The sequence below is a fragment of the Giraffa tippelskirchi genome, chromosome 6 (genome assembly GCF_054371585.1).
Source record: "Giraffa tippelskirchi isolate mGirTip1 chromosome 6, T2T-mGirTip1v1.2.pri, whole genome shotgun sequence".
In the NCBI taxonomy this organism is placed as follows: domain Eukaryota; kingdom Metazoa; phylum Chordata; class Mammalia; order Artiodactyla; family Giraffidae; genus Giraffa; species Giraffa tippelskirchi.
This window is the reverse complement of record NC_137280.1, coordinates 64,245,427-64,255,895: the sequence shown is the minus strand read 5'-3', so window position 1 is coordinate 64,255,895 and position 10,469 is coordinate 64,245,427. Positions and strand designations below refer to the sequence as shown.

At 42.3% G+C, this 10,469-nt stretch overlaps 1 long non-coding RNA gene across 1 annotated transcript; it reads right to left on the bottom strand.

The window, feature by feature from the left end:
- Nucleotides 1–591: 591 nt before the first annotated feature.
- LOC145509431 (uncharacterized) lies at nt 592–9,428 on the bottom strand. The gene is made up of 2 exons (XR_014056081.1): nt 9,291–9,428; nt 592–5,065 (listed from the first exon to the last, which is right to left on the bottom strand). It is a non-coding gene; the product is annotated as an uncharacterized LOC145509431 (long non-coding RNA).
- Between the last annotated feature and the right edge of the window lie 1,041 nt (nt 9,429–10,469).

Sequence of the window (10,469 nt, the reverse complement as noted above, 5' to 3'; positions counted from 1 at the left end):
TGAGTGCAATCGTGTGGTAGTTTTAACTTTCTTTGTCATTGCCTTTCTTTGGGATTGGAATGAAAACTTATCTTTTCTAGTCCTGTGGCCACTGCTGAGTTTTCCAAATTTGCTGGCATATTGAGTACAGCATTTTCACAGCATCATCTTTTAGGATTTGAAATAGCTCAACTGGAATTCTATCACCTCCACTAGCTTTGTTCAGGGTGATGCTTCCTAAGGCTCACTTGACTTCACATTCCAGGATGTCTGGCTCTAGGTGAGTGATCACACCATCGTGATTATCTGGGTCATGAAGATCTTTTTTGTATAGTTCTTCTGTGTGTTCTTGCCACCTCTTCTTAGTATCTTCTGCTTCTGTTAGGTCCACACCATTTCTGTGCTTTATTTTGCCCATCTTTGCATGAAATGTTCCCTTGGTATCTCTAACTTTCTTGAAGAGATCTCTAGTCTTTCCCATTCTATTGTTTTCCTCTAGTTCTTTGCACTGATCACTGAGGAAGGCTTTCTTATCTCTCCTTGCTGTTCTTTGCAACTCTGCATTTAAATGGGTATATCTTTCCTTTTCTCCTTTGCTTTTTGCTTCTCTTCTTTTCTCAGCTATTTGTAAGGCCTCCTCTGACAACCATTTTGCTTTTTTGCATTTCTTTTTCTTGGGGATGGTCTTGATCCCTGTCTCCTGCACAATGTCATGAACCTCCATCCATAGTTCTTCAGGCACTCTGTCTATCAGATCTAATTCCTTGAATCTTTTTCTCACTTCCACTGTATAATCGTAAGGGAATTGATTTAGGTCATTCCTGAATGGTCTAGTGGTTTTCCCTACTTTCTTCCATTTAAGAAGAAAGTAGTTTGCATAGGAACCTGGAATGTTAGGTCCATGCTGCTGCTGCTAAGTTACTTCAGTCGTGTCCGACTCTGCAACCTGACAGATGGCAGCCCACCAGGTTCCCATGTCCCTGGGATTCTCCAGGCAAGAACACTGGAGTGGTTTGCCATTTCCTTCTCCAGTGCAGGAAAGTGAAAAGTGAAAGTCGAGTCGCTCAGTCGTGTCCGAGTTTTTGCGACCCCATGGACTGCAGCCTACCAGGCTCCTCCGTCCATGGGATTTTCTAGGCAAGAGTACTGGAGTGGGGTGCCATCGCCTTCTTCAGTTAGGTCCATGAATCAAGGCAACTTGGAAGTGGTCAAACAGGAGATAGCAAGAGTGAACATCAACATTTTAGGAATCAGAGAACTAAAATGGACTGGAATGGGTGAATTTAACTCAGATGACCATTATATCTATTACTGTGGGCAAGAATCCCTTAGAAGAAATGGAATAGCCATCATAGTCAACAAAAGAGTCTGAAATTCAGTACTCAAAAATGACAGAATGATCTCTGTTCGTTTCCAAGGCAAACCATTCAATATCATGGTAATCCAAGTCTATGCCCCGACAAGTAATGTTGAAGAAGCTGAAGTTGAACGGTTCTATGAAGATCTACAAGACCTTCTAGAACTAACACCCAAAAAAGATGTCCTTTTCATTATAGGGGACTGGAATGCAAAAGTAGGAAGTCAAGAAACACCTGGAGTAACAGGCAACTTTGGCCTTGGAGTACAGAATGAAGCAGGCAAAGGCTAATAGAATTTTGCCAAGAGAACACACTGGTCATAGCAAACACCCTCTTCCAACAACACAAGAGAAGACTCTACACGTGGACATCACCAGGTGATCAATACTGAAATCAGATCCAACACAGCCAAAAATAATAAATAAATGAAACAAAAATTTTTTTTAAAAAAGAAAATGTCTTTGGATTTCACTCTCCCTATTCCTTTCTCTCTCCGCTCCCTCTATTTCTTTCTCTCCCTCTCTCTTAACCTCTCTCTCGCTCTCTGAATCTTTAATCTCACTTTCTCTTTGTCTCAATCTCTCTTTCCTCATCTCCACTTGGCTTTTCTCTGTGTCGCTTTTATTTCCAGACCACAGTTAATAGGTTGTGGCTGGGAGGCCCCCAGGGTAACCCCACATCCATTTTCTGTCTACTACCACAAGCTGTTCCCCATAAAGAGTATGAATCTTCCTTATGATTCCTTTTCAGAATCTGATGAGGGGCCTGATGTGCCTGATTAGGAGTATGTGCTCACTTCATGGCCTTTTATGAGACACTTCACTGTGCAAACTTGGACCACAGGACCACCCTTGGAGCAAGAGTGTGGAGCACCTTATCTGAATCACACATATTGAGAGGGAGAAGGAGTGGTTCTCCAAAGACAGGCAGGGATGCTACCAGAAGAGGCAAGATGAGGGGCGGGCATTCACCCTCTATATATGTCCTCCAGGATAGCTGTCCAATGTCTTCCTGGTTTCTGTCTTGATAAACTCACCATCTTCTGCAGAACATTTGTGTTAGTTTTTGGATAGCAATAAATCGATGCCTTCAAACTGTGGGGCTGGAGAAGATTCTGGAGAGTCCTTTGGACAGCAAGGAGATCAAACCAGTCAATCCTAAAGGAAATCAACCCTGCTACTTATTGGAAGGACTGATGCTGAAGCTGAAGCTCCAATACTTTGGCCACCTGATGCGAAAAGCTGACTCTCTGGAAAAGACCCTGATGCTGGGAAAGATTGAAAGCAAGAGGAGAAGAGGGTGACAGAGGATGAGATGGTTGGATGGCATCACTGATGCAATGGACATGAACTTGGGCAAACTCTGGGAGATGGTGAGGAACAGGGAAGCCTGGTGTGCTGCAGTTATGGAGCTGCAGAGTCAGACATGACTTGACGACTGAACAACAAGCAATAAATCTCAGAAAATTCTTCCTGTCATGCAAGAAAATTTTTTCTTAATTTCCAGCCCTGGTCCTAGATTTAACCTTTGGTGCCACACAAAAGAAACCCAGCACTTTTTTCATGAGATAAAGTCCTTTTACATAGAAATAACAGGTCCCAGAAGTCTTCTTTCTGAAGCTAAACTTTCTATGCTATCTCATCCTCTTCTCACATTTTAAGTTAGAGTTATCCTGGATATCTTTCTCTCCCTATCCTCATATTTAAACAATCTCATGTTTCTACTTTCTGACTGTTTCTTAATACATGCCTCTTCTCCATTTCTGTTACCAGAAGGGTCTCACCACTTCTGCCATGAGGGTCATCTTTCTAAAACATAACTTTGATTCCTGGGTCAGGAAGATCCCCTGGAGAAGGAAATGGCAGCCCAACCCACTCCACTATTTTTGCCTGGGAGATCCCACAGACAAAGGAGCCTGGTGGGCTGCAGTCCATGTGGTCCCAAAAGAGTCACAGCTTAGCAACTGAACAACACAGAGATTCAGAACAGCACTCCTAACACAGGAGTCACCTCTTTATACTTTATTTTGTGACTCCATAAACCTCAAAAACACAGATCTGCTATTCAATATAACCCTGTACGTTTTGTGATACTGTATGTCAACACATTGGCATCTTCACTAGAATGTCAATTTCTAAAAGAAGCATTAGTGTCTCAACCAGCTCTGTGTATACATGTATGGACCATAGCAGGTGTCCAGTCACATTTCCTGGTGTATTGAAGAAGGGAGCAGACCTGTTTTATTGGCCCCACCCCATTCTGTCTGCTCTCCTTTGCCCCCAAAGTGAGATTACTAGGACTGAATCCAGTATTCCCTGCTGTGTTCTGATGAGTATAGCACATAGTACAATGACTACCTCCCTCTTTCTGAGTTCTTTGCTTTTACTAAAACAACTTGAGATCAAATTAAGTGTTTACGTCAGATTCTTATGCACTTATCTTATATTGAAATGATCCTAGGTAAGGCTACTCACTCTAGTATTATGGCCTGGAGAATCCCATGGACAGAGGAGCCTGGCAGGCTACAGTCCATGAGGTCACAAAGAGGTGGACAGGACTGAGAGATTAACACTTTAACATTTTTGGCAACGTGAAAAAGGAGCAAGAGAAGATTTTGGAAAGAGAAAACCATACAATCAGAGATGAGGAGGAATTGGATGAAGAAGACAGTGCACACTTCCTGGTGCCCTGGAGAGAAGCTTGGTTCACAGACAGGCCATTCCCTGGCTCATCAGTGCCCCTGGGAAATCTGAATCCCCTTGCATGTGTAGGTTCTAAGGGAGCACACTTCCATTACTCTTTAGAGGGTTCAACATTTCCAGGAACTTTCTCTTTTTGTCTGTCAGCTTCAGCCAGCAGTTATCGACTATATGAGCCAGACACTTTGCTAGCTATGTCACTTCCATTACTTCACTGGCCTTTCATAACAATCCTTTGAGCTATGTCTTGGGTTAGAGACAGTTAGGTATCCTCCAATTTCCACTCCCTATTTTTCATACACTGGTAAAAACTCCCATCCTGTTCAGAACAACACTAAATTTTCCAGTCTTCCCTGCAGACAGATGTGGCCACATGTCTAAGTTCTGGTCAATGGGATTTAGGCCGGAGTGTTGTCTGGAGGCTTCTAAAAATCTTCCCTTAGTAGTCATCTGGTGTAGATGTTTTGGTTCCTTTTCATTATGCATTTATTTCCATTGGCTAGAATGTGGTTATAAAGGCTGGTGTTGGAGCAGTCTTTTTAGACTATGAGGCAATCTTGGCACTGGAAGCAAAACAAGATAGAATGAATCTAGGCTTGGAAATGTCTGTGGAGCAGAGCTGCCATTAGTTCTTGACTGTCTACCTCTGGATCTTTTATAAGTTAGAGATACAAACTTCTGTCGTGTTTTGACAGCTCTTATTTTGTGTCTCCATCACTTTCAGCTGAACTTGTCATCTCCATTTTACCGAGGAGAAAAGTGAAGCTCAGAGAAATCAAAGTATCTGTCAACAATGTCTGTAATAGTAAATGTATGAGACATAGGCATTATGATTTTAAGACTAAGGCTCTCGTCATTATTGCAGGATGTTTCACTTGCTGTGATTTTTTTTCCTCTTCTAATTAAATTATGATTGCCTGGGGCTGGCCCTCAACACAGTTTGACCCAGAAGTCCTTTAATGCTGATCTGATTTAACTCTAATTTTCAGAAAATGGCTCTTGGGTTTCTTTACTTCAGAAATCAAGGCACTGAAAGATTAATAGGGCATAGGATAAAGAACGTTCATTAGGCACCATGACAGTAAATTTCACTATCTTCATTATGTAGTACAATCTATTGTTTATCCAATCATCTCTTAATTAATTAGCAATTAAGGTTACTAAGGATGTGAAGATGCCCATTAATAAAGCTTGGCAAATTACTCTCATGGTCTGAGGAAAGATGAATTTCAGTCATCTCTTTTATTTTCAGTCAAAATCAGCTACCTTTCCAATTATAATGTGCTGTTTATTTTTTCCAGTAATACTCAATCTGGCAAATAACCTGGACAAAGAGCTTGACTCATGTCCTTGTCCTAGATTATGTCATAAACTTCCCTTTTGACCTTAAGTCATATACTAATCTGAATTTCTGGTTAAGATGATACACAAAATACTGGGTAGTCAAATGAGACAAGTTATTTTACCTTGCCTTAGGAAAAAATTATTTTTGCATAGAATAATAAGGACTGAAGATTTTATTCTCTCCAATGTCCTTGTTTTGGAGAGACACAAACTAAAATAAACAAAAAACACAAAGAAAGAAAACCGGAGTGTCAAATATTTGGACTGAACGGCCACCCAAATTGGCCTCTATTTTAGTTAAACTGCATAGACATAACTCTGTTTTCCATTTTATTTGAATAAGTTCTAAAATGCTGTCACCACAGGCTAATGGAAGCAATGTACCATAGCAAATGAGATGGAAGCTTGTTCCATGAGATCTCAGCAGGGGTCCCTGTGCAAAGTGTATTGATCAAAGAACAGACCTCTCCTCTAAACTATCTTTGGTCAGCACTGAGGATCCTAATCCAGTTAGATGATGCTAGACATGATCCAGTTCCAGTCTAGACAAGTTAGAGTCTTTGCCATTCTTGTCCTCATCTTCCTGTCCCAAGAGCAAGCCTTTCTCAATCTCTTGGCTTATGTGACTTTCACTGAGTGGAAATACTTCTACCCTTGCCCAATCTGAATCTGACTCTTACTCTGAGGATGTCTCAGATGAAATAAATGAAAAGCAGGTGGCTGTGTAATTCTAAACTTTTGCTCACTTTCTTTTGGCTCTGGGCATGATCTGAGTGCATCTGCTGATACTTGACAGGGAGTCTTTGGCTAAAGAGGAACTGCAATGCCATCAAGACAGGAAGTGAGATAAATATCAGCTGTTATTTGCTCTGTAAAATTTAGAGGTTGGGGATATATTAATATTTGGGGGTACTGCCACCCTCTGTCTCTTGTTAGACTGTTTGAGATTCTCAGGTTGATCTCATAATATTTGTGATGCCTAAAAACAGGATGTACACACCCATCGTGCTTAGTCTCTCAGTCATGTCCATCTCTCTGAGACCCTATGAACTGTAACCAGCAAGACTCCTCTGTCCACGAGGATTCCTCAGCAAGAATACTGGAGCGAGTTGCCATGCACTCTTGCAGGGAATGTTCCCAACCCAGGGATCGAACTCAGGTCTTCCACATTGCAGGTGAATTCTTTACTGACTGAGTCAACAGGGAAGCCCACACACCCATTAGAATACTGAAATTCAAAACCCTGACAATACCAAAGGCTGGTGAGGATGTAGAACAATATGAACTCTCATTCATCACTGTTGGGAGTGCAAGATGGTACAGCCACACTGAGAGACAGTTGGGCAGTTTCTTATATCGCTCAACATACTCTTACAATGCAGTCTAGAGATTTCGTTCCTTGGTATTTACACAAAGAAATTGAAAATAGCTGCACACCGATGTTTATAGCAGCTTTATTCATTATTGCTGAGGCTTGGAAGCAACTAAGATGTTCTTTTACAGCTAAATGGAAAAATAGACTGTGGTGCCCCTAACCAATCGAATATTATTCAGTATTCTCAAGAAATGAGCTAATCAGGGCACAAAATGACATGGGGGTGGACTTTAAATGCGTATGGCTAAGTGAAAGAAGCCAATCTGAAAAGGCTACATACAGAGTGATTCTATCAAAAAAATCAGTTGCCAGGAGTTGGGGGAAGGCAAGGATGAATAAGTGTAGCACAGAGGAATTTCAGGGCCCTGATATTAATCTGTATGCTACTCTAACAATGGATACTTGTCATTATATTAATACATTTTCCAAAATTACTGAAAGTACAATACTAAGAGAGAACCTTAATGTAAACTATGGGCTTTGGGTGAGAATGACAGGTCAGTGTTCATTATCATTGTTCAACATTCATTATCAAGGTTCATAGATTGTAACAATGTACCACTCTGGCGTGGGAAGTTGATAGTGGGGGAAGCTGTGGGTGGGATATATGGGAGCCCTCTGTACTTTTTACTCTTATTTTGTTATGAACCTAAAACTACTAGAAAACTATCTTTTTTTTTTTTAAGAGAAGAAATTAACATTTCAGTATCCACAATGTTTCAGGTTTTGTGGTGGGCACTGTGCATACACTACTTCACTGATCCTTTCATCAGCCTCGAGTAGCAGGTTAAAGAACTCAGGCTCAGAAAATATAAGCAACTTGTTCAAGGTCACAGAAAAATAAGCAAAGGAAAAGAAATATGTCAGGTTCTGAAGATCATGTTTGCCTTCATTCAGTCGTCGTGTGTGTGTGCTCAGTTGTGTCCGACTCTTTGCAACCCCACAGACTACAGCCCGCCAGACTCTTCTGTCCATGGGATTTTTTTAGGCAAGAATACTGGAATGGGTTGTCATTTCCTCCTCCAGGGGATCTTCTCGACCCAGGGTTGGTATCTGTGTCTCCTGCATTTGCAGGTGAATTTTTTATTGCTGAGCCATTGGGGGAGCTCATTCAATCATCATAGCTCTTCAAATCTAGGAAGCTTGAAAAAAGTATCCATAAGCTTGCACTCTGCTCCCCACCAGTGGGAGTCTGTTACTGTAGATGACAAGTTGGACTCATTGTCCACCATGACTCACAAACAGCGGCCGGAAATAGGTACCTGAGAAATCTTATAAAAATCAGTCTGGCTTTTTGCCTTCCTCATTACTGCACCCGGGATAATTATAGCAGCTCTTTGTCCATGGAAACTGACATCAAAGGTCCCGACAAAGAGTATCTCTGGTGGGAACTATGATTATCCTCGTTTTATAAGTGGAGAAACTGAGGAATGGATTTGCCAAGTGGATTGCCCAAGGTCAGCTGGTGAGTCAGGGAACTGAGTCTACATCTATTGGACTCCCAGGCTACATGCAAGCCCTAATCCTGCTCTTGGCCCAGACACCTGCCATGTTTATTAGACTAATACTACCATTCCCTGGGTAAAAATTAAGGGATTAAATATAGTCAAAGACAGCATCTCTATCACTGTGAGTTCCAGAGGAAAGAAAGCTCTGTCTCTCTGGGAAATAGGTCACCAGAACTACTGTTTTGCTTAAGCTTCTGGAGTAGGGATGGTGGGAATAAAATCACAGCAATTTAAGAAATCCTCAACCACAAACATCAGTGACCATTTTTATCCCCCAGAGAGGGTCAGCTTTCTGGACATTTAGGAGCCCAAGACCACCTTGTTTTTGACTAATACTTTGTTTTTGATCACACTGAGCTGCACACCACTCTGTAGAGAAGAAGAGGCATAAACTTCAACGTGTTGGAAGATTGAGCTGGTTTCGTAGTCTTGATTCCCTCTGGAGTTGTGTTTAAGAGGGGACAGTGTCACTTACCTTGGGTGGAATTTATTTATCTGAACATTAATGAAGCATGTATATGTTGAGTGGTTTTATGTGTTAATGCAGAATTCTAGAATTCTGGTCTCAAGACAGGTTATATGACAGAAGCTTGTCTTTAAGACTGCCAGGAAAATAAGTCTCGCTGTGCAGAGAAACTGGGCTTCCTAGGTGGCACTAGTGGTAAAGAACCCACCTGCCAATGCAGGAGACATAGAGACATGGATTTTATTCCTGGGTTGGGAAGATCCCCTGGAGGAAGAAATGGCAACCCCTTCCCATACTCTTGCTGGAAAATCCCATTGACAGAGGAGTCTGGTGGGCTACAGTCCATAGGATCACAAAGAGTCGGACATGACTGAAGTGACTTAGCACTTATGTGCAGAGAAACTAGCCTCCTCTAGTCCTGGGCCAAGGGATGAGAACAAGGCTGTCATACTTAACCCGAGGTCTGGAGACTTAAATGTCCCCTTGAGAGGAAACTGGACAAGGGTAGTCTGAATCTACTTAGATATGAGAATCTAGGGGGCAATTGACCCTTGTTCCTACCTACTAGTTAGATGTCTTTTCACTCTTTCTGCCCGCAAAATTCTACTCATCCTTCAAATGTCATTTCCTCCTTGAAGTCTTCGCTTTAAGGCAGAGTTAAATACTCTTTTTCCCATCCACTCTTGGGACTTTGTTCTTACCACGATGTGGTACCTGTCACAGTCCTGCTCTGCTTGTTTATGACATCTCTGTCTCCATCACAACACCCCATTTGGACCAGAGTGTGTATGTGTGTGTGTGCTCAGTCACTCAGCTGTGTCCGACTCTTTGCCACCCAAGGACGGTAGCTTGCCATGCTCCTCTGTCTATGGAATTTTCCAGGCAAGAATATTGGAAAAGGTTGCCATTTCCTACCAGGGGATCTTCTTGACCAGAGTGTACAGAATCAGTAAATCTGTGTGGTACTGACTTAGGTGAACAAGAACCACATGGGAGATCCCTGGTGCTGTCCTAGGTCCTCACTCAACTTTGGCTCTACTCTGATCTCTGTCCATCTTCTATTCGGATTTTCTTGTCACCTGTATCACTGGGGTCTGTACAAGTAACCGCGATGCTGCGGTTTATCTGTGCAGAATCCTGAGCTATCACAGTGGCACTGTGGTGTCCCATGGCCTCAACAAGTGAAATATGGTTTCAGGACATGAAGAGAGAGCATCACTCGACAGGAACTGTCACCTTGGTGTGAGGGATGTGGCCAGCACTTAACCCAATACCCTGACTTCACTGTCTCCTCCTTCTGATCTCTTGCCACCTGGTAGCCAGCAGGATGGAGAGAGTCCACTGATGAAGCCCCCACAGGTCAGCCTTCTGGCTGAGAACAGGTAGAGAAGGAGGTTGAATGGAGGTGAAAGGGCACAGAGAAGATACCTAGCACATCACCTAACCACAGGTAGTCTCACCTATGATCCCTCTCCAGAGTCTACACTCTGGAGAATAAGGGCAAGAATTCACATAGACCTAGTTTACGCAAGCATCCTCAGACATGTTACTTGAGAGTTACTGTCTCAGAGCCTCAGTTTCCTCCTCCATCAAGTGTCTCATAGGGTAAGTGTGAGAATATATGAGAATATATGCATAAAATGCCCAGGACAGTGGCTGGCACACAATGGGTATTCACAATTCATCGATTATTCCACATATGGCTTATTCCCCTCTTTCCTTTTTTTCATTATAAATCAT